The 26,087-nt window shown below is 36.0% G+C and overlaps 1 protein-coding gene across 1 annotated transcript in view; it reads right to left on the bottom strand.

Annotated features, from left to right (window-relative positions):
- Positions 1-26,087, bottom strand: part of ZNF782 (zinc finger protein 782) — a 56,699-nt gene that overhangs the window by 11,631 nt on the left and 18,981 nt on the right. The window lies entirely within an intron of this gene.

The following is a 26,087-nucleotide window of genomic DNA, read 5'->3' as shown; positions in this document are numbered from 1 at the left end:
TCACAGAAAAGTTGCAAAGAGAGAAAGGAGAATTCCTGTATAACCTGCACCCAATTTACCCTACTGTTAACATCTTACATTACTAGCAGATTTGTCATACCTATTAATATAATATTGATACATTATTAAATAGAATCTATATTCAGATTTCCTTGGTTTTTTTTAACCTAATAATTTTTTTTCCTGTTCCACAATTCCATCCAGGATACCACATTACATTTAGTTATCATGCCTCTTTAGCCTCCTCTAGACTGTAAGTGATAATCTTTTTTGGTAATCTTGACAGTTTAGAAAACACTGTAAAAAGGTCCTTCAGTTTGGGTTTGTCTGATCTTTTTCTCACAGTTAAAAATGGGGTTGTATTTTTGGGAGAAAGACCACAGTGGTAAAATGACTGTCATTCTTACCCCACCTTATCAAGGGTACATGCTATCAATATGACTTATCATTGATGAGAACCTGGTTGAGGTAGTGTGTGCCAGAATTCTCCAATGTAAAGTTACTCCCCACCCCCACCCCTACCCCCATGCATAATGTACTCTTCATTTTTTTAAATTTTTAAGTTTTTAATTTTTGGCCATGCGGCATGCAGGATCTTAGTTCCCTGACCAGGGACTGAACTCATGCCCCCTGCAGTGAAAGTGCGGAGTCTTAACCACTGGGTTGCCAGTTAAGTCCCCATATTGTACTCTTTAGAAGGAAGTCACTAGGCACAGCCCACTAAACGGGTGGGGAATTCTGCTCCACCTCCTTGAATGTGGAGCAATTACATAAATTATTAGTAATTCTGTGACAGAGATGTTTCTGTTCTCTCCCATTTATTTATTTACTTAATCACATATCAGTATGGACTCATAAGTAATTTATACTTTGTGTTATAAACCAACACTATATTAATTTACTGCTCAAATTGTTGCAGCTTTGGCTATTGAGAGCTCTTTCAGTTTGGCTCCTATGTTCTTTGACATACCCCCATCATTCTGTTTTTGAGTATTTCCTTAAGCTCCTACATACTCATCTTCTATGTTCCATGCCCCCAGAACCAGCCACTTCTCCATAGTTGCTTCCTTTTATTGGAGAATTGTACTAGAAATCACTTATAGATCTATTTCATTTTCTATTTCTTTATAATTTTGTTTTGGAAAACAATGGGTTTCTAGGAAGCTGACCATTTCATCTATGTTGTCCAATCTGCTGGCATATAATTACTCATAGTATTTCCATAATTATTTTATTTCTGTGGAATTGGTAATACTGCCTCACTTTCATTTCTAATTTTAGTTAATTTGAGCCTTCTTTTTTTCTTATTCAATCTAGCTAAGGTTTATGCATTTCATTACCTTGTCAAAGAACCAACTTTTGGTTTCATTGATTTTCTCTACTGTTTTTCTATTATTTATTTTATTTAACTCTTTTCTAATCTATATTATCTTCTTCTGCTGGCTTTAGGTTTAGTTTGCTCTTCTGTCTCTCAGTTCCTTAAGGTGTAAAGTTAGGTTATAGATTTGGGATCTTTTTTTCTTGTTCCGTATATGTGTTTACAGCTACAAATTCCCACCTTAAGTGTTACTTTCACCATATCCCATGAGTTTTGGTATACTGCGTTAACATTTTTACTCTCTCAAGGTATTCTCTAATTTCCCATATGATTTCTTCTTTGACTCATTGGTTTTTAAGAGCATCTTATTTTCTATATATTTATGACATTTCATTTTCTGTCTGTTAATGATTTCTTGGTTTCATTAATTTTGATTGGAACAGATACTACATATGATTTCAATCTTTTTTTTTTTTTTTGCGGTATGTGGGCCTCTCACTGTTGTGGCCTCTCCCGTTGCAGAGCACAGGCTCCGGACGCGCAGGCTCAGCGGCCATGGCTCACGGGCCCAGCCGCTCCGCGGCATGTGGGATCTTCCCGGACCGGGGCACGAACCCGTGTCCCCTGCATCGGCAGGCGGACTCTCAACCACTGTGCCACCAGGGAAGCCCGATTTCCATCTTTTAAAGTGTGTTATAACTTGTTTTGTGGTCTATTCTAGAGAATGATTCATGTGCACATAAGAAAAAAATGTGTAGTCTACTGAACTTGGGTGGAGTCTTCTATATATCTGTTAGGTTCAGTTGGTTTATGACGTTGCTCAAGTCCTTTACTTAATTTTCATCTGGTTGTTTATTCCCTTATTGAAAGTGGAATAGTGAAGTGCTTACTACTGTAGAATTGTATGCTTTTCTCTTCGATTCTGTCAATGTTTGCTTCATATATTTTGAGACTCTGATGTTTGGTACATATATGCTTATACATTCTTTTTGGTGGATTGACCCTTTTATCAATATATAATGTCCTTTTCTGTCTCTTGTAACCATTCCTGACTTAAAGTCTACTTTGTCTGATAATAGTATAGCCTCCCTTACTGTCTTTTGGTTACTATTTGCATAGAATAACTTTTCCCATCTTTCATTTTCAACCTAAATGTGTTTTTAGATCTAAATTAAGTCTCTTATAAGACAGAATAGAGTTGGATCAATTATTTTAAAATTCATTCTGGCAATCTCTATCTTTTGATAGAATTAATCCATTTACACTTAAAGTACTTACTGACAAGGAATGACTTACTTCATCTACTTGGCTACTGGCTTCTGTTATGTATTATAGTTTTTTTGGCCTCATTTCCTCCATTACTGGCACCATTTGTGTTTAGTTGATTTTTGATTTCCATCTCATTTCTGTTTATGTATATTCTGTAGATTTTTTTTTATTATGGTGGTTATATACATAGCTATAACAATTTAATTTAAATTGATGTCAATTTAATTTCAATCATAAAAAACTCTAGCGCTCTATCCTCTACCTTTATGTTACTGATCTCACAAATTAAACCTGTATACATTGTGAGCCCAATAACAGAATTATAATTATTTTTATGTATTTGTTAAATTTTGAAGAAAAAAAAAGTGTTGCTATATACCAAAGTTAAAATAATACTGGCTTATATATTAGTCCATGCCTTTGCCTTTACTGGAGATGCTAGATGCTAGTCACCATCTAGTATCCTTTCATTTCAAAGAAATGAAATGAACTCCCTTTAACATTTCTTATAGGGCAGCTCCAGTGGTAATGAACTATCTCTGACTTTGTTTATCTTAGAATTTCTTAATTTTCCCCTCAATTTTAAAGGACCATCTAATGGATATAGAATTCTTATTTGACATTTCACTTCTTTCAGCACTTTACATATATTATCCCACTGCCTTCTGGTCTCCAAAGTTTCTGGGGAGAAATAGGGTGATAATTGTATTCAGGGTCCCTTGTAAGTGATGAGTCACTTCTCTCATTGCTTTCAAGATTTTCTGTATGTACTGTGACAGAGTATGTGCCTCAGTTTTGGTCTTTTGGGGCTTACACTTGCAGTTCATTGAGCTTGTTGGATTTGTAGATTCATGTATTTCATCAAGTTTGGAGTTTTTAGCCATAAGTTTTTCAAATAACTTTCTGTTCCTTTTTCTCTCTTCTCTTTTGGGACTCACATTATGTATTCATTGTCCCTCTTGAAGGTATCACACAAGTCTTTTGGTCTGTTCACTTTTCCTCATTCTTTTTCCTTTGTGATTCTCAGATTAGGTAATTTTGACTATCCTACCTTCTAGTTCTTTTTTCTGTCTTTTTGTCTCTTGTTGAAGTCCTATAGTGAATTTTTCATTTCAGATATTATACTTCTCAACTGCAGAATTTCTGTTTGGTTCCTTTTAATTTTTCCATCTTTTTGTTGTTCTAGTTTTATATTGTTTTCCTGATGTCCTTTAGTTCTTTTCCATGTTTTCTCTTAGCTCTTTGGTCATATATATATATTTTTTGCAGTATGCAGGCCTCTCACTGTTGTGGCCTCTCCTGTCATGGAGCACAGGCTCTGGACGTGCAGACCCAGTGGCCACGGCCCACGGGCCCAGCTGCTCCATGGCACGTGGGATCCTCCTGGACTGGGGCACGAACCTGCACCCCCTGCATTGGCAGGCGGACTCTCAACCACTGCGCCACCAGGGAAGCCCTCTTTGGCCATATTTAAGACAGTTATCTTAAACTGTTTGTCCAGCAAGTTTAATGTCTGGGTCCCTCAAGGGTGGTTTTGCCTGTCAAAGAATTTTGTTCCCTTCAGTGAGCCATGTTTACCTGTTTCTTTGTATACCTTGTGATATTCTGTTGAAAATTGGGCATTAGATTATTATAATTTGGCAACTCTGGAAATCAGATTCTCCTCTTCCCCAGGGTTTGCTGATTTTATTAACTGTTGGATGCTGTAGTAGTTCATCTGTCTTGAGACTTTTCCAAACTATTTTTTTGTAAAGTTAATTGCTTGTAGTGTGTGATCACTGAACTCTCCATTCCTTTAGTTCATGCTCAACTAATATTTTGACAGATTTCCTTGTTAGGAGCTAAAACAAAACTGCCAAAAACAAACAACACAAAACTGAGAACCACCTCTCCCTGTCTTCGCAAACTGGATCTATTTTGTGGCACTCCTTAACCACTTACCTAGGTTTGCTTTATGCAAAATATATGCCTGAGGGGGAAGCTTAAGGTCTTCTCGAGTCTTTTCTGCCACTTTTCCTGCCTGTACTCTGTATTATGTGAAACAGATGAACACCTTGCATCAGTTCTTTAGGTATCCCCCCCTGACAGGCCAGAACAGACATATACAATAATTTGCAAATAAGGTATGTTCTGCTCCCTCTGGTTTGAGGGAGGACCTGGGAACTGTGAAGCCAACTGCTCAAGACCAAGACCACCAATGCACTGGACAGTGTGAAGGGCAAGAACTAGTAAAAACACTAAAAAATTTTCTACCATTTTGTAGATGACTTTTTCTTGATTGTGTATTTGTTTAGTTGCTGTAAACCTTCATTTTTCAGAGTTCTGACAAAATTGTTTAAAAAATTGTTTCTATGGGGGAATGAAAGCTTGGAGTTTTCTAGTTCACCATTTTGCTGACATCATTCTCTCTTACTATTAAATTTTAAGGGCTCTTTGGATAATTCTGAGTACAAGTCCTGAGTACAAGTATTTGATTAGCAAATTTTCTTCCAGTCTGTGGCTTGTGTTTTCATTCTCTTAACAGTGTCTTTTAGAGCACAATTTTAAAATTATAATGAAATCCAACATATCAATTTTTTTACTTTCATGAATCTTCTTTTGGTGTTGTATGTAAAAAGATATCAAGAACCCCAGCTCACAGATTTTCTCCTCTGTTTTTGGCTTCTAGATGTTTTTGTTATGCATTTTACATTTATGTCTATGATCCATTTTAAGTTTATTTTTGGGTAAGATATGAGGCCTGAATTTGAGGTTGTTGTTTTTTATAACATATGGACATTCAATTGTTCTAGTACTATTTGATGAAAGGCTATCCATTCTCCATTAAATTGCCTTTGCACTTTTTGTCAAAATTCACTTGATTTTATTTGTGTGTATCTATTTGAGCTCTTCATTCTGTTCCACTGAATAACAAGAGTATTCTTTCACCAATATCACATACCTTGAAATTGGGAAATGTCATTCTAACTTTATTCTTTTTCAGATTTATTTTGGCTATTGTAGATCCCTTGATTTTCCATATAAATCTTAGAATCAGTTTATTGATAAAAACTTCCTGGGATCATGATTGAGACTGCCTTGAATCTATAGATCAAGTTTGAGAAAACTGGTATCTTAAGTTGTCCAATCCATAAATACAAAACAGCTCTCCATTATTTAGATGTTCTTTGATTTCTTTCATCAGTGTCTTGTAGTTTTCTGCAAACACATCTTATATTTTGTCAATTTATCTTTAAGTACTTCCTCTTGTTTTCAGTGCAATTTTATTGTTTTTTTTTAAACAAGTTTCAATTGTTCATTTCTAATATACAGGAGAGCAATAACTTTTGCAAAAAAGGCCATGGATCCTGTAAAATTGCTACATTTGCTTATTATTTCCAGGAATGTTTTGGTATATTTTAGGGAGGTTTCTATATAGAAAATGTCAGGTGTCAATAAAGACAGTTTTATTTCTTCCTTTTCAATCTGTATACTTTCCTCCCCCTTTTCTTACCTTACTGTACTAGTCAGGAGTTCCAGTAAGAGTGGTGAGAAATTAACCCCTGCCTTATTCCCTAACTTAGAGGGCAGGTGTTCTGACTCCCACAACAAGTATGTTGCTAGCATCAGATCCTTCATACATACCCTTTCTTAGGTCATACTCTCATATTGCTCATGTTTTGAGAGTGGTTCTTTTTTTCCCCATGATTGGTGTCTTAGTATGTTCAGGTTGCTATACCAAGAATGCCATAGACTGGGTGGTCTATAAACAACAAACATTTCTCATAGTTCTGGAGGCTGGGAAGTCCAAGTTCAAGGTGTCAGTAGATTCACTGTGTGATGTGGGCCCATTTCTTCGTTCACAGATGGCTGTCTTCTTGAGGTATCCATATGATAGAAAGGGTGAGTAAGCTCTCTGGGGTTCTTTTTATAAAGGCACTAGTCCCACTCATGACGGCTCTGCCCTCATGACCAAATAACCTCCCAGAGGCCCCACCACCAAATACCATCACTTTGGAGGTTAGGATTTCAACATGATTTTGGGGGGATACAAACATACAAATGCATTGTAAATTTAGTAAAATTAAAAAAAAATATTCCATTGATATGATCGTACAGTATTTCTTACTGTCTTTTATTGTAACTCTTATTTATTGGTTTATAAATGTAGAACCAGTCTTGCATTTCTGGAATGAAACCCATTTAGATATATCACCCATTTATATATTGCTGGATTTGGTTTCCTAATATTTATGAAAGATTTTTAGATCTAAGTTCATGAGAAATATTAGCCTATAGTTTTCTTTTAGTTTTCTCATTGCATATTAGAATTCTAGGCTCATGAAATGGTGGGGAATTGTTCCCTGCTCTTTACCTTCCTTGAAGAGTTTGTATAGAATTGGTGTTATTTCTTAAAAGTTTGGTAGAATGCACTGGTGAAATCATCTAGGTCTGGTGTTTTCTTTTTTAGATGGTTTTAAACTCTAAGTTAAATTTCTTTTATAGATATAGAACTACTCAGGTTAGTTATTTTGTCACAAGTACATTTGGAAGTTTGTGTTTCAAGGAATTGGTCTATTTTGTCCAAATAATCAACTTTACGGGCACAGAACTGTTTGTAGTATTATACTTTTAGTGACTAAGGGGTCAGCAGTGCTGACTGCTCTTTCATAACTGGTATTGGTAACTTGTGTCTTTTCTCTGTTAGCCTAGGTAGAGATTAATCAATTTATTGATCTTTTCAAAGAACTCATCTTGTTTTAATTTTCTCCATTCTTTTCCTATTTTCAATTTCACTGATTTATGCTCTAATTGTTATTGTTTCCTTTTTCTGCTTGCTTTAAGTTTAATTTCCTTTTTCTAGTTTCCTAAGGTGGATACTTTGGTTACTGATTTTACATATTCTTTCCTATTATGTGCACTTAGTGCTATAAACTAACTTCTGAGTATTGCTTTAGTTGCAACTCATTTCATTTTAAATGAAACATTATTTTTCATTTAAAAAATTCTCAAAATTTCTCTTGTGATTTCTTATTTGATCCATGCATCATTTAGAAACATGTTGGCTAATTTCCAAATATTTTGGAGTACTCCAGCTATCTTTCTGTATGTGATTTCTTATCTACTTCTGGTGTAGTCTGAGAACATATTTTTAATTTCTATACTTTTAACTTTGTTAAAGTGTGCTTTTTGATCTAGAATCATTCTATTTTGGTTAACATTTCATGTATACTTGTGAATTAAGTGTATTCTCTTGTAGTTGGAATAGTCTGTGTGTGTGTGTGTGTGTGTGTGTGTGTGTGTATGAGTAGATCCAAATTGGTTGATAGTGCTGTTCAGGTCATCTATATCCTTACTAATTTTATGCTTTCTTGATCTATCAATACTGACAGAGCAGAGTTTAAGGCTCCAACTCTAATAGTGGATTTGCCTATTTCTCTTTCCAGTTCTATCGGTTTTCCCCCCCTGTATTTTGAATTTGTTGTCAGGTACATAAATGTTTAGGACTGTTATGTCTCCTTTAGAGAATTGACCTCAGTATGCAATGTTTCTCTATCTTTGGTAATCTTCCATGTTTTGAAGTATACTTTGTCTGAAATTAGTATACTTACTTCAATTTTCTTTTGGTTGGTGTTAGCATGGCATATTTTTCTATTTCTCTTTACTTTTAAGCTATCTGAGTCTTTGTGTTTAGATTACCCTCTTGTAGCCATTCATTTTATATGAACCCATTTTATTTCTTCTCTTAGTGTATCATTTACACTTCTTTTAAAATCTTTTTAGTGGTTGCCTAGTGTTTACAGTATACATTTTAAAGTAATCTACATCCACCTTACAATAACACTATAACAATGCCACTTCACATGTAGTGCATGCACCTTATAACAGTGTATTCCCTATGGTCTTTGCCATCCCTTCTGCTACTGCTGTCATTAACTTATCCATATGCTATAATCACCTAATACCTTGTTACTGTTGTTTTCAATTGCATCCTGAACATTCTAAGCATTGTTATGTGACTGGATCTTCTTTATCTTCTGTTATAGCAGGCTTCCTCTGACACTGTGGCAGCTGGAGAGGGAAATACTGTTTCTCACTGCCACGTGAGGTTTGAAGTCTAGGTTCTCCACTTGGCCTCTCTGGACGCCATGGGGTAGGGACTGGACCCACTTTTTGCTGCTAGTCAGTGCTGGAAGTCTTGGTTCCCCATCAGGCCTTCTCTGCCATCACCCTATTAGAAAGGTGGAGTGGTACCTTGTTACAGCAGAATGAGGGATGTCAGTCTTTACTAATGGAGGTGGGCTTCACTTCTTTCCATGGTGTTTTAGCTGAGGTAGGGCAGTTTTCTAAAATTTTCTGTCTTTCTATGCTGCTCCTTTCCTTTTCCCTGTCTAGAGGGAACAGCCTTTACTTGGGCTTTTTTTGCCTGTGCCCATTGGTGTTTCTGGGTTGCTTGTTTTATACAGCACCCAAGCTCAAATATGTTAGACAAAAATAAAACTGAGGAAACTTTTTTCTTGGGTTCTGAGATCACTAGCCAGTCTGTTTCCTTCTCTCCAGTGTCCAAAGTCTTATGTTTGTTTTATATATAATGTCTAGGGTTTTAGTTGTATTTAAGGGGAGGAACAGGGTATGTCTAATCAATCATATCTGAAACTATCAGTCTCCAGAATTTTCATACTTAAAAACTGCTTTTAAATTTTTGTGTAACTTTTAAATATGTAAAATATTTATGTAGTTCAAAAATCCACACTGTATAAAAAGATATATTCAAAGGCTCATATCCATTCCTGTCCCCTCCATTCATTCTCTTCCTTCCCATTTTTATTACTTTCTGATTTTCTTCCAGTATTTCATTTTTGCAAATATAAGCAATTACATATATTCCTGTCTTTCTTACTCAAAAGATAACTTTTAATACACACTGTTCTGCTTCTCTCTTTTTGACTTAATATATATTGAATATTACTCCTTACCTGTTTAAAAACTCTTCCTATACTATGGTTGCTTAACATTCATTTGTGGGTAGATGTAACCCAAGTTTAAGTCAACTAGTCAATGATGAACATTTGTGTTGTTGATGTTTTATCAACTATGCTATGATGAATGACCCTGTGTATGTATCATATTATACCTGTGCAGGTATAGCTTTAAGATAGATTCCTGGGGACGAGATTGCTGGGTAAAATCTAATACATCTGGAATTTTTTTTAGTGCCAAAAATGTACACTTATTAAAGGCAGATCTGATTGTGTTACTATTTTATTTAAAACCTTTAATGGCTACCCATTGCTTAAAAACTTCAGAATATGGCCTCAATATATTCTCTTGGTCCTCTTCCACATCTTATACCATATATCTATTTTTTTATATAAATTTATTTATTTTTGGCTGTGTTGGGTCTTTGTTGCTGCTTGCGGGCTTTCTCTAGTTGTGGTGAGCGGGGGCTACTCTTCGTTGTGGTGTGCAGGCTTCTCATTTCAGTGGCTTCTCTTGTTGCAGAGCACAGGCTCTAGGCATGCGGGCGTCAGTAGTTGTGGATCACGAGCTCTAGAGGGCAGTCTCAGTAGTTGTGGTGCACGGGCTTAGTTGCTCCGTGGCATGTGGGATCTTCCCGGACCAGGGCTCGAACCTGTGTCCCCTGCATTGGCAGGCGGATTCTTAACCACTGCGCCACCAGGGAAGCCCCCATATGTCTTCTTGCTTTCTTCATTCCAGCCTCACTAATTTATTTTTAGGACCCTGTGCTCACTATCTTCTCTTCTACCAAGAATCTTGATGCCTGTTCTCTGCTTGGAATACTTACATTTTTTATTTCACTTCTTCCTACACTTTCCTTAGAGCTTTCCTCAAGCATCACTTTATCGTAACATTTCTTTTTGAGTTTGAAAAACTTTATAAAATAGTAAATAGTCCAATGAACACCTCTCCTGATATATCCTTCATCCAGTATCAACAAATATCACACCTTTTTATTTATTTTTATTTTTTTAGTTTTAGGCTGTGCTGTGCAGCATGCAGGATCTTAGTTCCCCAACCAGATATCTAACCCATGCCCCCTGCATTGGGGTCATGGAGTCTTAACCACTGGACTGCCAGGGAAGTCTCATATCACACCGTTTTTATGGAAAGATTTCATTGCACTCCCTAAAGTCAAGTACTGCTATTAGAGAAACTGCATTGCATATTTTTGCTTCCTGATGCCTATCAAATTTACAGTTACATTTGGTTATATAATTTAAGTTTCCCTCTCAAAATGTTGAGCTCCCTGAAAGCAGAGATGGACTGCATTTTGTTCACAATTACTTTTCTAGTGCTGAAGGAGAAATCTATAGCACTAAATGATTACATTAGAAAACAGGAAACGTCCAAAACAGTCTCACATTAAGAAACTACAAAAGAGCACAACAAACCAACTTAAGCAGAAGGAAAAAAATAAAATGCAGAAATCAATGAAGTTAAAAACAGAAAATGACAGAGAAAAATCAATGATAGAAGAAGCTGGTTGAAAAGAGCGATAAAACTGACAAATTTTATTTTATCAATATGATGAATAAAACAGGAATATAAATACAGATCTTACAGACATTAAAATGAAAACAAGAGAGCAGTATGAGCAACTCTGCACTTATAAATCTGACAAATTAAATAAAATGGGCTAATTGCTAGAAAGAAAAGCAAAAATACCGTAGTTCATCCGATAGAGACAACTTAAAGAGTCTTGTAACTATTAAGGAAACTGAATTTGTAAGTTAAAGCATCCAGAAAGGATATCTCCAGGCCCAGGTGCTTTTGCTAGAGAATTCTACCAAACATTCAAAGAAGAATAAACAAAACTACACAATCTCTTCCAGAAAATACAACAGGAGGAAACATTTTCCAACTAATTTAATGAGGCCAGCATCATCCTTATATAAATCCTAGACAAACACAGTATAGAACTGTAGACCAATGTTTCTCATGAATAAAAATGAAAAACTACTTTAAAAATATTAGCAAATATAATTGAGCAATAAATAAAAAGAATTATATGACATGACCAAGTAAGGTTTATTCCAAGTATGCAAGGCTGGTTTACTATTTGAAAATCAGCCAGTGTAGTCTACCATGTTAATGGCGTAAATGAGAAAACCCACATAATCATAGCAGTAGATACAACAAAAGTATTTGACAAAATTCAATACCCATTCATGAAAAATACTCTCTGAAAACTAGGAATAGAGGAAACCTTCCTCAAGTTGATAAAGAATATCTGTAGAAAATCTGCTAACATCACTTGGTGAAAGACAGAATGCTTTTCCTCTGAGGTTGGAAACAAGGCAAATGTGTCTGCTCTCATCACTCCTAAGCAAGTTCATCAAGGTCTCAGCATAAAAGAACAACATATAAAAATGTTTCTATAAACTAGCAAATGATAAGGAGACAGAAATTTAAAATACAGTAACATTTACAATTACTCAAAATAAAATATTGGGGTATAAATCTAACAAAACATGTATAGGACTTTTATGCTGAACACTAAAAAACACAGATGAAAAAAATCAAAGATATAAATAAATATATTAGGAACTTTTAATGGCAACACAGCAAAGATGGTAGCTTAAAAAATTGATAATTTATATATTTTTAATATAATTCCTATCAAAAACCAAGCAAGCATTTAAAAAACGTAATGACATTATTCCAAAATTTATATGTGAAGACAAAGTAACTAGAATAACCAAAACAATACTGAAAAATAAGTATAACATGGGAAGCAGTACTCTACCTGATTTAGAGAACCCAGAAAGAGATCCACCCAAGGACACCAAAATGATTTTTTGACAAAGTTGAAAAAGAAACTCAATGAAAGAAAGATAATGGTACATGAACAAATGGATAGGTTAATAAATGATCTCAACTTAGGGACTTCCCTGGTGGTCCAGTGGCTAAGACTCCACGCTCCCAATGCAGGGGGCCTGGGTTCGATCCCTGCTCAGGGAACTAGATCCCACATGCCGCAACTAAGAGTTTGCATGTCGCAACTAAGAGTTTGCAAGCTGCAACTAAAGATCCCATATGCTGCAACAAAGATCCCACACACGGCAACGAAGATACCCAGTGCAGCCAAATAAATAAATAAGTAAATAAATATTTTTTTTTCTTTTTTTTTTTTGCGGGCCTCTCACTGTTGTGGCCTCTCCCGTTGTGGAGCACAGGCTCCGGACGCGCAGGCCCAGCGGCCATGGCTTACGGGCCCAGCCGCTCCGCGGCATGTGGGATCCTCCCGGACCGGGGCACGAACCTGTGTCCCCTGCATCGGCAGGCGGACTCTCAACCATTGCGCCACCAGGGAAGCCCAATAAATAAATATTTTGAAAAATGATCTCCACTTAAACTTCACTCCCTATAAAAAATTAACTCAAAATGTAACACAGATTTAAATATAATGTAAAATGATGTAATTTTTAAAATTTGGAGAAAACCACTGGACCAAGGACTTGGTGAAGTGTTCTTAGGTACACACGCACATACAAAATCCAGATAAATTGGACTTTGTCAAAATTAAAAATTTAGGCTCTGCAGAAGACCTTACGAAGAGGATGAAAAACCAAGTTACCCCTTTGCAGCCTTTACCATCAAGTACCCCAAGAGGTCTCACTGTTGCAACAGACACTTGCAAGTTTCTTCACTGAGGACACCTACGGTCTTTGCTTATGGTTATCTTAGCTGATGGGGGTGCCTGGAGCCCATGCTGCTACAATGCTCTAGAGCAGGAGATTCTATTGTGCTCCCTTTGGGGCTGGAGCCACTACAATCCCCCACCCCTCCCTGGCAACACCATGCACATGCTTGAGCTCTGGACTCTAGTGTTGCCACTGTGCATGCCTGTACTCTGACACCAAAAGGGATCCCCTTTGCTGAGACATCCCTCTGCAAGAAAAAAGGAGAGCAAGAGGAATCAAGCAACCTTTGCCAGCAAGAACCCTAGCAGTCCTTGCCCTTGCTACAGATAACTGCAGCATTTACTGTCAAGGACCCCCATAGTCTTTGCGAATGCTGACCTCAGTTGATAGAGCTGTCTGAAGTCCACAACTGGCACCCAACCCAGCTGCCCCCTTCATATCATCCACAGGTGAAGGTCTTTCCCTACTGAATCTAGTCTGTAAAGTCTGGAAGAGGTAACTATTCCTTCATCAGCAAAAACATCAATGCAAAGTTACAAGGAACGTGAGAAATAATGGAAACATGACACCACCAAAGGAAAACAATGTATTTCCAGTAGCAAACTCCAAAGATATGGAAATCTACAAAATGTCTGACAAAGAATTAAAAATGTTTTAAAGAAGATCAGCAAGATAGAAGAGAACACAGATAGACAACTCAATGAAATCAGGAAAACATTACATGAACAAAATGAGAAGTTAAACAAAGATATGGAAATCATAAAAAAATAAAAAAGTTTATTTAAAGAAATTATGGCTATTTCTAGAAACATACAACCTACCAAGACTGAATCAGGAAGAAATAAAATCTGAACAGAACAATAATGAGCAAAGAGATTGAATCAGTAATCAAAAACCTCCCAACACAGACAATCCCAGGACCAGGTGGCTTCACTTGACAAATTCTACCAAATATTAAAGAAGAATTAATACCAATTCTTCTCAAACTTTTCCAAAAAATTGAGGAAAAGGGAATACTTTCAAACTCATTCTATGAGGTCAGCATTACCCTGATACCAAAGCCAGAGATGGACACCAGAAGAAAACTATACACCAGTATCCCTGACAAATATAGATGCAAAAATTCTCAAGAAAATATTAGTAAACCAAATTCAAGAACACATAAGAATGATTATACACCATTATCAAGTGGGATTCATACCTGAGATACAAGGATGGTTCAACATATGCAAATTAATAAATATAATATATCACATTAATAAAATGAAAGATAAAAATCACAGGATCATCTCAACAGATGCTGAAAAAGAATCTGACAAAATACCACATTTTGTCATAATAACAATCCTTGGCAGATTGGGTATAGAAGGAACATACCTCAGCATAACAAAGGCCATATACAACAAACTGAAAAGCTTTTTGTCTAATATCAGGAGCAATATAAGGATGCCCACTCTCACCACTATTATCCAATATAGTATTGGAAGTTCTAGCTACAGCAATTAGGCAAGACAAAGAAATAAAAGGCATCCAAATCGGGAAGGAAGAAGCAAAACTTTCACTATTTCCAGATGATATAATTCTACATTTAGAAAATCTCGAAGACTCAACCAAAAAACTGTTGGAACTAATCAACAATTTCAGTAAAGTTTCAGGGTACAAAATCAACATACATAAATCAGTTGTATTTCTCTACACTAAGAATGAATGAAACATCTGAAAAAAGAAATAAAACTATTCTATTCACCATAGCACCAAAAACAATAAAACATGTAGGAATAAATTTAACCAAAGGAAGTAAAAAATCTCTACAATGAAAACTACGAGATTTTGTTGACAGAAATCCAAGAAGACACAAACAAATGGATCTGAGTTCATGGATCATAAGAGAACAGACTTGTGGTTGCCAAGGGGGAGGAGAGGACGGGGAGGGATGGATTGGGAGTTTGGGATTAGTAGATGCAAACTATTATATATAGAATGGATAAACAACAAGGTCCTCCTGTATAGCACAGGGAATCAATATCCCTATGATAAATTATAATGGAAAAGAATATGAAAAAGAATGTATATATACGTATAACTGAATCACTTTGCTGTACAGCAGAAATTAACACATTGTAAGTCACCTATACTTCAATAAAATAAATTTTAAAAAAGAATATTGTTAAAATGTCCATACCACCCAAAGCCATCTACAGATTCAATGCAATCCCCATCATAATGCCAAAGGCATTCTTCCCAGAAATAGAAAAAAATCCTAAAATCTGTATTGACTGGCAAACGGCCCTGAATAGCCATAGCAATCTTGAGGAAAAAGAACAAAGCTGGAGGTATCACACTTCCTGATTTCAAACTATACTAAAAAGCTATGGTAGTAAAGACAGTATGGTACTGGCACAAAAGTTGACAGGCCAATGGAAAAGAATAGAGATCCCAGAACTAAACCCCTGCTTATATGGTCAACTAATATTTGACAAGGTAGCCAAGAGCACCCAATGGGAAAAAGATAGTCTCTTCAATAAATGGTGCTAGGAAAACTGGAGAAACACATGCAAAGCAATAAAACTGAAGACCTGACTTACACCGCTCACAAAAATTAACTTGAAATGGATCAAACATTTAAACATGAGACCTGATACTATAATACTCCTAAAAGAAAACACAAGGAAGGGCTTCCCTGGTGGTGCAGTGGTTAAAAATCTGCCTGCCAATGCAGGGGACACGGGTTCGAGCCCTGGTCCGGGAAGATCCCACAAGTCGTGGAGCAACTAAGCCCATGTGCCACAACTCCTGAGCATGCGCTTTAGAGCCCGCACCCCACAACTACTGAACCCTGTGCACCACAACTACTGAAGCCCGTGCGCCTAGAGCCCATGCTCTGCAACAAGAGAAGCCACTGCAATGAGAAGCCTGAGCACTGCAACAAAGAGCAGCCCTTGCTTGCTGCAACTAGAGAAAGACTGCATGCGGCAACAAAGATGCAATGCAGCCAAAAATAAATAAATAAAATAAATAAATTTTTAAAAAGAAAAAGAAAACACAAGGAAGAAGATCCTTGACAATGGTCCTGGCAATACTTTTTTTAATAGGACACCAAAACCACAAACAACAAAATGTAAAAATCAACAAATGGGACTACATTAAACTTAAAAGCTTTTGAACAGCAAAAGAAACAATTAACAAAATGAAAAGACAACATACAGAATGGAAGAAAAATTTTGTAAAACATGTATCTGATAATATCCAAAATATATGAAGAACTCATACAACTCAATAACAAAAGAACCCAATTAAAAAATGGGCAGAATACCTGAATAGATATTTTTCTAAATAAGACATATAGATGGCCAACAGATGCATGAAAAGATGCTCTATGTCATAAATCATGAAGGAAACGCAAATCAAAACCACAATGAGGTATCACAACACACCTGTTAGAACAGCTATTATCAAAAGACAAGAAATAAAAATTGCTGGTGAGGATGTGGAGAAAAAGGAACACTTGGTGCACTGTTGGTGGGAATATAAATTGGTACAGCCATTGTGGAAAAGTGTATGGAAGCTCCTCAAAAAATTAAAAAATTGAACTACCATATGATACAGCAATTCCACTTCTGGGCATTTATCTCAAGGAAACAAAAACACTAACTCAAAAAGATATGTGTACCCCCATGTTCATTGCTGCATTATTTACAGTAATCAAGATATGGAAGCAACCTAAATGCCCACTGATAGATGAATGGATAAAGAAAATGTGGTACACATATACAATAGAATATTCGGCCATGAGAAAGGAGGACATCCTGCCATTTGATTTATGACAACATGGATGGACCTTTAGCACATTATGCATTATGCTAAGTAAGATAAGTCAAACAGAGAAAGGCAAATACTGTATGATGTTACCTATATGTGGAATTTTTAAATGCCAAACTTATAAAAACAGAGAATAATATCATAGTTTCCAGGCGATGGCGGGGTAGGGGACAGGACAGATGTAGTTTAAGGGTACAAACTTGCAACGAGTAGTAAATAAGCCCTAGAGATATAATGCACAGCACAGTAAAAAGAGGAAACAATGTTGTATTATAATCAACAAATTTGCTAAGAGACTATAACTTAATTACTCCAACTACAAAAAAGGATAATTATATAGTGTGATAGAGGTGCTAAATATCGTTACAATGGCAAACATACTACCATATATAAATGTATCAAATTAACAAGTTGAATACCTTAAATTTATACAATGTTATATGTCTAATATATTTCAATAAAAAAGTAAAAAGAATAAAAAAGGAATTATGGCTAAAAAGTTCTCAAATCTTGGGAGGGAAATGGACATCCAGATTCATGAAACTCAAGGGCCCCAAATAAGATTAACATAAAGTACATTGAGACTCATCATCAAATTGTCAAAAGTCATGGACAAGGAGAATTTTGAAAGCAGCAAAAGTGACTCATCACATAGAAGGGAACTCCCATAAGACTGTTAGTAGATTTCTCAGCACAAACCTTGCAGGCTGGGACAGAGTGGGGTGTTACATTCAAAATACTAAAAGAAAAAACCTGCTAAACTAGAATACTACACTTGGCAAAAGTATCCTTTACAAATGAAGAAAAATAAAGTCTTCTCCAGACAAAGAAAAACCAATGGAGTTTGTAACCATTAGACCAGCCTTATAAGAAATGCTTAATTAAGGGAGTTCTTCAAAACGAAATGAAAATACATTAAAGAGCAACACAAAATAGTCTCACTGATGAAGGCAAATAAATAAATACAGAATAATGTAGCACTGTAATAGTTAAATTACTTTTAATGATAATATAAAAATTAAAAAATAAAAATTAGATAAAGATTATATAATAGGTCCGTAATATGAAAAAGAAGCAAACTCTGACAACAAGAACATAAAGTGTGGAGTTTTTGTGTGCAGCTGACATTATCAACTTAAAATAGACGGTTGTAACTACAAAATATTTTTGCAAAAGTCAAGCTAACTAAAAACAAAGAAAAAAACCTACAATAGATACACAAAAGATACTGCGAAAAAGAATCAAAGCAAATCAACACAAATTATTAAATAATAAAGGAAGACAGCAAGACAGGAAGAGAGGGACAAAACAATTACAAGAGACACAAAACAATGAACAATATGGCAACAGTAAGTCCTCACTTATCAATAATGACTATAAATATAAATATATTAAATGCTCAAATCAAAGACAAAGATTACCTGAATGGATAAAAAACAAGTTTCAGAGATGTGCAATCTACAAGAGACTCATTTTAAATTTAAAGACAAATATAGGCTGAAAGTGAAGGGATGGAAAAGGCTATTCCACAGAAATGGTAACCAAAAGAAAGGAGAGAACAAGTCCCTCCCACCAGGAAACTTGCACAAGCCTCTTAGATAGTCTCATCCGCCAGAGGCCAGACAGCAGAAGCAAGAGGAACTACAATCCTGCAGCCTGTGGAACAAAAACCACATTCACAGAAAGATAGACAAGATGAAAAGGCAGAGGGCTATGTACCAGATGAAGGAACAAGATAAAAACCCAGAAAAACAACTAAATGAAGTGGAGATAGGCAACATTCCAGAAAAAGGATTCAGAATAATGATAGTGAAGATGAGCCAGGACCTCGGAAAAAGAATGGAGGCAAAGATCGAGAAGATGCAAGAAATGTTTAACAAAGACCTAGAAGAATTAAAGAACAAACAAACAGAGATGAGCAATACAGTAACTGAAATGAAAAGTACACTAGAAGGAATCAACAGCAGAATAACTGAGGCAGAAGAATGGATAAGTGACCTGGAAGATAGAATGGCGGAATTCACTGCTGAGGAACAGAATAAAGAAAAAAAAATGAAGAGAAATGAAGACAGCCTAAGAGACCTCTGGGACAACATTAAATGCAACAACATTTGCATTATAGGGGTCCCAGAAGGAGAAGAGAGAGAGAAGGGACCCAAGAAAATATTTGAAGAGATTATAGTCAAAAAACTTCCCTAACATGGGAAAGGAAATAGCCACCCAAGTCCAGGAAGGGCAGAGAGTCCCATACAGGATAAACCCAAGGAGAAACACGTCGAGACACATAGTAATCAAACTGGCAAAAATTAAAGACAAAGAAAAATTACTGAAAGCAGCAAGGGAAAAACGACAAATGACATACAAGGGAACTCTCATAAGGTTAACAGCTGATTTCTCAGCAGAAACTCTACAAGCCAGAAGGGAGTGGCATGATATACTTAAAGTGATGAAAGGGAAGAACCTACAACCAAGATTACTCTACCTGGCAAGGATCTCTTTCAGATTCGATGGAGAAATCAAAAGCTTTACAGAGAAGCAAAAGCTAAGAGAATTCAGCACCACCAAACCAGCTCTACAACAAATGCTAAAGCAACTTCTCTAAGTGGGAAAGACAAGAGAAGAAAAGGACCTACAAAAACAAACCCCAAACAATTAAAAAAATGGTAATAGGAACATACATATCAATAATTACCTTAAACGTGAATGGATTAAATGCTCCAAGCAAAAGACACAGGCTTGCTGAATGGATACAAAAACAAGAACCGGGCTTCCCTGGTGGTGCAGTGGTTGAGTCCTCCTGCCGATGCAGGGGACACGGGTCCATGCCCCGGTCTGGGAGGATCCCACATGCCGCGGAGCGGCTAGGCCTGTGAGCCATGGCCGCTGAGCCTGCGTGTCCGGAGCCTGTGCTCCACAATGGGAGAGGCCACAACAGTGAGAGGCCCGCCTACCACAAAAACAAAAAACAAGACCCATTTATATGCTGTCTACAACAGACCCATTTCAGACCTAGGGACACATACAGACTGAAAGTGAGGGGATGGAAAAAGATACTCCATGCAAATGGAAATCAAAAGAAAGCTGGAGTGAAAATACTCATAACAGATAAAATGGACTTTAAAATATAGAATGTTACAAGAGACAAGGAAGGACATTACATAATGATCAAGGGATCGATCCAAGAAGAAAATATAACAATTATAAATATATATGCATCCAACATGGGAGCACCTCAATACATATGTCAACTGTTAACAGCTATAAAAGAGGAAATCGACAGTAACACAATAATAGTGGGGGACTTTAACACCTCACTTACACCAATGGACAGATCATCCAAAATGAGAATAAATAAGGAAACAGAAGCTTTAAATGACACAATAGACCAGACAGATTTAATTGATATTTATAGGACATTCCATCCAAAAACAGCAGATTACACTTTCTTCTCAAGTGCGCATGGAACATTCTACAGGATAGATCACATCTTGGGTCACAAATCAAGCCACGGTAAATTTAAGAAAATTGAAATCACATAAAGCATCTTTTCTGACCACAATGCTATGAGATTAGAAATGAATTACAGGGAAAAAAACGTAAAAAACACAAACACATGGAGGCTAAACAATATGTTACTAAATAACCAAGAGAACACTGAAGAAATCAAAGTGAAATCAAAAAATACCTAGAGACAAATGACAATGAAAACACGACGATCCAAAACCTATGGGATGCAGCAAAAGTTCTAAGGGGGAAGTTTATAGCTATACAAGCCTACCTCAAGAAACAAGAAAAATCTCAAATAAACAATCTAACCTTACACCCAAAGGAACTAGAGAAAGAAGAACAAACAAAACCCAAAGTTAGCAGAAGGAAAGAAATCATAAAGATTAGAGCAGAAATAAATGAAATAGAAACAAAGAAAACAATAGCAAAGATCAATAAAGCTAAAAGCCGGTTCTTCGAGAAGATAAACAAAATTGATAAACCATTAGCCAGACTCATCAAGAAAAAGAGGGAGAGGACTCAAATCAATAAAATTAGAAATGAAAAAGGATAAGTTACAACAGACACCACAGAAATACAAAGCATCCTAAATGAACAACCTGGAAGAAATGGACAAATTCTTAGAAAGGTATAACCTTCCGAGACTGAACCAGGAAGAAATAGAAAATATGAACAGACCAATCACAAGTAATGAAATTGAAACTGTGATGAAAAATCTTCCAACAAACAAAAGTCCAGGACCAGATGGCTTCACAGGTGAATTCTATCCAACATTTAGAGAAGAGCTAACACCTATCCTTCTCAAACTTTTCCCAAAAATTGCAGAGGAAGGAACACTCCCAAACTCATTCTTTGAGGGCACCATCACCCTGATACCAAAATCAGACAAAGATACTACAAAAGAAGAAAATTACAGACCAATATCACTGATGAATATAGATGCAAAAATCCTCAACAAAATACTAGCAAACAGAATCCAACAATACATTTAAAAAAAAAAAAAAGAAAGAAAGAAGTGGCTATACCTACAGCAGACAAAACAGACTGTCTCTAGAGACAAAGGAAATCATCATATAATGATAAAAAGGTAAATTCCACAGAAGGTATAACTATTATAAACATATGCACACCCACTCTAGAGTGTGCGTGCGTGCATGTGTATGTGTGTGTGTGTATATATATATATATATATATATATAGAACATCACCCAACAGAAAAATATACATTCTTTCAAGCACACGTGGGTCATTCTGCAAGATAGATGTTAGGTCGCAAAACAAGTCTTAACAAATTTAAGAAGACTGAACTCATTCTAAGTATCTTTTCTGAACTAGAAATCAACGACAGCAAGAAAATAAGAAAATTTACAAATATGTGGAAACTAAATAACATACTCCTGCACAAATATTGGGTCAAAAAGGAAATGAAAAGGGAATTTTAAAAGTATCTTAAGAAAAACAAAAACATGCTAAAACGTATGAGATGCAGCAAAAGCAGTATAAGAAGAAAGTTTACAGTGATAAACATCTACATTAAAAAAGAAGCATATCAAAGAAACACTTAACTTTAAATCTCAAGGAAGTAGAAAAAAGAACTAAGCCCAAAGTTAGTGGGAAGAAGAAAATAATAAAGATTAGATTAGAAATAGAGAACAGAACAATATAAACTAAGAGTTGTTTTCCTGAAAAGCTAAACAAAATCAACAAACCCTTAGGCTAGACTAAGGGTAAAAAATAGAAATTCAAATAAACAAAATAAAAAATGAAAAGAGGAGATATTACAATAGATGCCTCAGAAATAAAAAGGATCATATAGGACTATTATGAACAACTATGCCAACAGATTTTTTTAACATCTTTATTGTAGTATAATTGCTTTACAATGGTGTGTTAGTTTCTGCTTTATAACAAAGTAAATCATTTATGCATATACATATATCTCCATATCTCTTCCTTCTTGCATTTCCCTCCCTCCCACCCTCCCTATCCCACCCCTCTACGTGGTTCCCACCCCTCTATGTGGTCACAAAGCAACAAGCTGATCTCCCTGTGCTATGCGGCTGCTTCCCACTAGCTAACTATTTTACACTTGGTAGTGTATATATGTTCATGCCACTCTCTCACTTTGTCCCAGCTTACCCTTACCCCTCCCCGTATCCTCAAGTCCATTCTCTAGTATGTCTGCATCTTTATTCCCATCTTGCCCCTAGGCCAACAAATTAGATAACTGAGGTGAAATGGATAAATGCCTAGAAACATACAACCTGTCAAAACTGAATCATGAAGAAACAGAAAACCTGAACAGACCTATAAAAATATAAGAAGACTTAATCAGTAATCAAAACCCTCCTGAGAAAGAAAAGTCCAGAGCCAGATGGCTTCATGGTAGAATTCTACCAAACACTCAAGGAATTAATACCAATCCTTCTTAAACTCTTTTAAAAAATGGAACAGCCCAAGGACCTACTGTATAGCACAGGGAAGTCTACTCAATATTCTGTAATAACCTATCTGGGTAAAGAATCTTAAAAAGAATGAATATATGTATATGTATAACTGAATCACTTTGCTGTAAACCTGAAACTAACACAACATTGTAAATCAACTATAGTCCAATAATTTTTTTTAAAAAAAGGAACAGGGAACATTTCCAAACTCATTTTATGAGGTCAGCGTCACCCTGATTCTAAAACCAGAGAAAGACATGGCAAGAAAACTATACACCAATATCCCTAATGAATAAAGATTCAAAAATGCTCAACAAAAGACTAGCAAACTAAATTTAACAGCACATTTAAAAGAACTTAAACCACGAACAAGTGGGATTTATCCTTGGGACACAAGGATGGTTAACTATATGCAAATCAATCCATGTGCTTCATCACATTAAATAAATGAAAGAAAAAAGATCTCAAAAGATGTAGAAAAAGCATTTGGCAAAGTTCAACACCCATTCACGATTAAAATTCTCAACAAAATAGGTATAGAAGACAATTTCCTCAACCTAGTAAAGGCTACATATGAAAAGCCCACAGCCAGTGGGGGAAAACTAAAAGTTTTCCTCTAAGATCCAGTACAAGGCAAGAATGCCCACTCTCACTTGTATTCAACATAGCATTAGAACTCCTACCTAGGGCAATTAGACAAGAAAAAGAAATAAAAGACATCTAAATAAAAATATAAGAGGTAAAAAACTATCTCTGTTTACAGATGACAAAATTCTATATGTAGAAAACCCAAAAGACTCAACTGAAAAAAACATTAGACCTAATAAATAAATTTTGGAAAGTTAGAGGATACAAAAATCAACCTACAAAAATCAGTTGTGTTTCTATACCAACAATGAATTATCCAAAAAGGAAATTAAAAAATACTTGGGAATTAACTTAACCAAAGAGGTCAGAGACTTGTACACTGAATATTATAAAATGTTGAAGAAGGAAATTAAAGAAGATAAATGGAAAGACACCCCATGTTTACAAATTGAAGAAATAAATACTGTTAAAATGTCCATATGATGCAAAGTAATCTATAGATTCAATGCAATCCCTATTAAAATTTCAGTGGCATTCTTTATAGAAATAGAGAAAACTATTCTAAAATTCATATGGAACACAAAAGACCCTGGATAGCCAAAGCATTGTTTTTTCTTTTTAATTTTGTTTTTGAATTTTATTTTTTTATACAGCAGGTTCTTATTAGTCATCAGTTTTATCCACATCAGTGTATACATGTCAATCCCAATTGCCCAATTCATCACACCACCACCCCAACCCCCCGCCACTTTCCTCCCTTGGTGTCCATACATTTGTTCTACGTCTACGTCTGTGTCTCAATTTCTGCCCTGCAAACCGGTTCATCTGTACCATTTTTCTAGGTTCCACATATATGCGTTAATATATATTTGTTTTACTCTTTCTGACTTACTTCACTCTGTATGACAGTATCTAGATGCATCCATGTCTATATGTACCACCATGTATATATGTACCACATCTTCTTTATCCATTTGCCTGTCGATGGGCATTTAGGTTGCTTCCGTGACCTGGCTATTGTAAACAGAGCTGCAATGAACATTGGGGTGCACGTGTCTTTTTGAATTACGGTTTTCTCTGGGTATATGCCCAGTAGTGGGATTGCTGGATCATATGGTAATTCTATTTTTAGTTTTTTAAGAAACCTCCATACTGTTCTCCATAGTGGCTGTATCAATTTATATTCCCACCAACAGTGCAAGAGGGTTCCCTTTTCTCCACACCCTCTCCAGAATTTGTTGTTTGTAGATTTTCTGATGATGCCCCTTCTAACTGGTGGGAGGTGATACCTCATTGTAGTTTTGATTTGCATTTCTCTAATAATTAGTGATGTTGAGCAGCTTTTCATGTGCTTCTTGGCCATCCGTATGTCTTCTTTGGAGAAATGCCTATTTAGGTCTTCTGCCCATTTTGGGGTTGGGTTGTTTGTTTTTTTAATATTGAGCTGCATGAGCTGTTTATATATTTTGGAGATTAATCCTTTGTCCGTTGATTCGTTTGCAAATATTTTCTCCCATTCTGAGGGTTGTCTTTTGGTCTTGTTTATGGTTTCCTTTGCTGTGCAAAAGCTTTGAAGTTTCATTAGGTCCCATTTGTTTATTTTTGCTTTCATTTCCATTACTATAGGAGGTGGATCAAAAAAGATCTTGCTGTGATTTATGTCAAAGAGTGTTCTTCCTATGTTTTCCTCTAAGAGTTTTATAGTGTCCTGTCTTACATTTAGGTCTCTAATCCATTTTGAGTTTATTTTTGTGTATGGTGTTAGGGAGTGTTCTAATTTCATTCTTTTACATGTAGCTGTTCAGTTTTCCCAGCACCACTTATTGAAGAGACTGTCTTTTCTCCATTGTATATCCTTGCCTCCTTTGTCATAGATTAGTTGACCATAGGTGCATGGGTTTATCTCTGGGCTTTCTATCTTGTTCCATTGATCTATGTTTCTGTTTTTGTGCCAGTACCATGTTGTTTTGATTACTGTAGCTATGTAGTGTAGTCTGAAGTCAGGGAGTCTGATTCCTCCAGCTCTGTTTTTTTCCCTCAAGACTGCTTAGCCAAAGCAATCTTAAGAAAGAAGAACAATCCTGGAGGCACCACACTTCCTTACTTCAGTATATATACTATAAGGCTACAGTAATGACAACAGTATGGCACTGGCATAAAGACAGACTTACAGACCAATGGAACAGTACAGAGAGCCCAGAAACATATCCAAACATCTACAGGCAACTGGTCTTCAACAACAGTGCTAGGAACACAAAATGGGGGAACAGTCTCTTCAATAAATTGTGCTGGGAAAACTGGACATCCACATGTAGAAGTCTAATCTGGACTCTTGTCTAATACTGTACATAAAAATCAACTCAAAATGGATTAAAGACATAAATGGAAGACCTAAAATCATAAAACTCCTAGAAGAAAACATAGGTAAAAAGCTCCTTGACATCAGTCTTGGCAATGGTTTATATGACAACAAAAGCACAGACAACAAAGGCA

Source organism: Delphinapterus leucas, chromosome 6, assembly GCF_059928025.1.
Source record: "Delphinapterus leucas isolate spDelLeu-1000000601 "Yukka" chromosome 6, BTC_Dleu_Yukka2, whole genome shotgun sequence".
NCBI lineage: Eukaryota > Metazoa > Chordata > Mammalia > Artiodactyla > Monodontidae > Delphinapterus > Delphinapterus leucas.
This window is presented reverse-complemented; position numbering and strand designations above follow the sequence as displayed.